Here is a 3,958-nt window from a genome sequence, read left to right on the forward strand (position 1 = left end):
GAAAAAGGAGAGGGAAACACACACACACACACACACACACACACACACACACACACACACACACGGGGGTGGGGGAGAATACTTTTTTTAGGAACCATTCCCACACTGTGGAATTCACCGCTTGCCTGCTGGAGGGGTACTCATCAGTGCATGAGGCTGGAGTCCCCACAAACCCAGCACCTCCCACTGGCCCCATCACACAGGGAGCACTTTCAGACCACAGCAGATGCTTGTCTGTGATACAGGGAAGCCACGGTTCTCACCCAGTTCCCCAGAGGGCTGAAGTCAGTCCTTGTCAGGTGCTGGAAAGAGAGCCTGGCATGTGTGAGTGAGTAGCGACCTGGCCAGGCCTTTGCATGGCTTCCTCTTCCTGGATCTTCTCCCTGAGTTAGGCTGGAACCCTTGTTCCCACCATTGGGGTGCTTAGTGTCCACATCAAGACACCTGGTCTAATTCTCACACTTGACTGAGAGTTCCCCAAAGTCAGGGACGGAGTCTGCTTACCACCCTACTAGGCACTGAATTCCACAGTGCCCAGACTGAGGGGGGTTTCCATGCTGCTATGGATTAAGTATGAAATGTCTCCATAGGACTCATATGCTAAAGCTTGACCCCCAGCTAGGTAGCACTATGGTGGCATGGGGGAGCAACTTTCCTTCTCCATGTCCTTCTGCCATGGTGTTCCACCATTCCACAGGCCTAAAAGCAATGGAGCCAGGTGGCCACAGACTGAGACCTCTGAGCTAAAAGAACCGCTCCTTCCTTTCAATCGTTTTCCTCAGGTGTTGCATCACAGTAATGGGAAAACTGATGCTACAAATCCTGGTTTTACAACTGGGAAACTGAGGCTTCTGGGAAGTGATATCAGATAGCTCCTAAGTGGCAAAAGCAGGAAGTTTGTGACTCAACCAAGATCCTGTTGACCATAATTCCAAAGCTGGGCTGTTCCGTGTGCTGCTGTGACCCTGTGATGTTGGTGTCACACACTCACGAAGGGCTAGGCACAGTCCCATATGCCTTTGCATTCCCATGTTCAACTTCTCGAATTAGCCCTGCTTTCTAGTGATTGTACAGGAAACTGAGGCACAGGGAATTAAAGTGACAAGCCAAGGCTACACAGATCAGGATTTGAACTCAGTGTCTCTCCTCCAGATACAGAACCCTGGTTCTGAACTTCGACCCTTGGGATAGGGGATATGGTATGAAGAGTGCCCCCTATGGGCAGTTCTAGTGAACTGACCATTCATACAGGGGACAGAGCTGAGGGGAGGAGGCTATGGTGGAGCTGGCGCTCTCTGTCTCTACAGAGTGACCCAGCACACGTGCACACACTTGGCTCCCTTCATGGCTGGGTCACCTTCAGGGTGGGTCACCTCCTGGGAGATCTGGATGTCCTTCCGCCATGCTCGCTTCACGGTGTAGCTCTAGACAAAGGGCCTTTTGGACGCTAAGCCCATGTGATCTCCCTGGCGCCGCCACTGCACTAATCCTTCCAGGATAGCGAAGGTGGCCCCAGGAGACAGGCCAGCCTCAGAGCCACTGGGGCGGGGCTGGCTTCAGAACTGAAGGCAGTTAGAGAGGCTGGAGGGGGGACTACAGCCACCCCCCAGGCAGCCACCGTGCTTGGCCCTCAGCAGCTCACATGGGCTTCTGCTTCCTCGGATTCTTGGATTTTACCTAAGTTTAAACGGTGATAGATGCGTTTGCTTATCCAGTATCTGGGGCACACCTCCTTGGTGCCAGGCAGTAGAGATTCAGATTTTACACAGGGGAAGCCCCAGTGACATAGATGGGACCACCCACTGCAAATGCCACTGCCAACTTCTCATGACACAGAGGTGCAGAGAGAAGCCCAGGGAAGGTCAGGCGAGGTCCAAATAGATGATCAGAGCAGCTGGGGTAGAAACCACTCTGCTCAGGGCGGTTCTCACACTTGGGGAACCTCGAGGGCCTGTGGTCTCCTGGGGCTTCAGGCATAATCTAGACATTTCATACTCAGCCTTCCACTCTCTTCACTGTACAGAGCCAGGCTGAGGCCAGAGAGGAGGAAGTCGTCCAATCCCAGAGCCCTCCTAGCCCTCGTGGGATTTCTTCCTTATGCCCCGTCTGGCCTTGTGGAGCCTACCAGGACCCTAGATGACAAAGCTGAGAAAGCCCTGTCCCTAGAAGCATTGTGTGCCAGGTCCCATCTTCAGTCTCATGGGCCAGGCTGGATTCAATCACCAATTTGCTTTAAGCCGGCAGAAAGATGGCAGCAGAACTCATGCCCAGACTCTGTCCTTAGCCGTCCCATTGACGCCCCTGCTGCAGACAGGGAAACCGAGTCCTGAAAAGGAGCTGACCAGGAAAACAGACTATGCTGTGGTGACACAAGCCAAGCTTGTCAGGACTTGAATCTATGCCACTTGCCTTCAGAGTCCCTTTGCTGCCAGGGAGGGGCAAGAAGCATCGCTTGGTGTGGGGCTGGCAACGTAGGCCTGAGTCTGGCCTTGGCAGGAGAGAGAACCCCCTGGCCTCTCACAGTAGCGGGTGGGAGGGTTGTGGTCTGGAGGAGGTGGTAGCAAGTGGATGTGGAACAGGCTCTGGTCTGGGGCGGAGTGTGGGGAGCCGGAGGGCTCAGTGAGTGCCCAGGCAGGTGGAGACTCAGCCTTCGTCTGTGTGTGACACTGGCCACTGTGTTTGTGTTGGGCTGAGAGCTGGGCACACTCCTGGTTTTCCTGGAGAATTCACATCTCAGATGAGGTCCAGGGGTTGCCAAGCGGTCCAGAGGGGGAATAAAAAGCATGGAGGACAGCAGGGCTGGCAGATGCAAAGGCCCAGAGGCAGGAAGAAGGAGGGTAACAAGGAACGGGGAGGAGCATAAGGAGAGGACAGGGGTGGGAGTGTGGGGTGTCTTGGATGTCAAGGGGAGCCTGGGCAGTAGAGTGGTCAATGGATGCCTCTGAGGGAATAGGGGGTGACTGGAGAAAGCAAAGAGGGGACTTTGGGGGAAGGGGATGTTGTATAATGTGGTTAAGATGCAGACTACATGGATACATAAAATCATCACAGGCTTGGCGCTTTCACTGTGTGGAAATTTATATAAAAAACTGTGGCCTGTGTGTGGAAGTGGTCGTGTCACGTCCTGCTGTCTGCCCCTCACTTTGAAATATATAAAAACAGGGCTGAGGCTGGAGCTCAGTCGGGTGAGGCCTCACTAGCATCATACAGAAGGTCTTGGACTGAATCCACAGCACCACACAGACCTAACCTGCTGGTGACTGGCTGTAATCCCAGGGAGATGGATAAAAGAGGCTCAGAAGTTCAAGGTGAATTTAAGGCCAGCCTGGGATACACGAGGCTTTCTTTGTCTCAATACATAAAAAGTAAAATAATCATGAAACCTAAAGGTGGCTTTGTGGTTGGATAAAGTGTGATAGAGCACGTACCACAGAATGCAAATGTTGGTGAGGTTGATGAAAGCTGGCTGGTGTGTGGTGTTCACTGGATGCCTCTCTTAGCTTTTCTCATGTTGAAACACTTGGGTCGGCCGGGGGGATCTTCTGTACATCTAACGCATTCTACCTGTGAGCTGCCCCACATCTGAACAGTTGGAGCCATATCCACCTCTCAGAGTCCCCAAACCAGCCTCATGGGGCATGTTTTGCCTCCCTTTGCCTCATGGAAATAATGTAAACTTGTAGAGGACAGGGTCACACAGGGTGAACCTGTGAGGCTGAGCAGGTCCAATCTACCCACCAGGCCTCCTGGAATGGGCAGTACCTGCCTTGGGGGTCTCAACCCAGATATGCTCAGCTGAAGGCCTTTCTGGGATTTCCAGGAATGTGCCCAGATCAGGGTGATAAACCCCAGCTCATGTGACACCATCCGGGGCTGAACACACTTCTTGGAATTAGCCACAAACCACAAACTCTTGTGGTTTTGGGGCTCAATGCTCAAGTTGTAGAGAAAATCTGAA

This window comes from Peromyscus leucopus, chromosome 4 (genome assembly GCF_004664715.2).
Source record: "Peromyscus leucopus breed LL Stock chromosome 4, UCI_PerLeu_2.1, whole genome shotgun sequence".
Taxonomy (NCBI): domain Eukaryota; kingdom Metazoa; phylum Chordata; class Mammalia; order Rodentia; family Cricetidae; genus Peromyscus; species Peromyscus leucopus.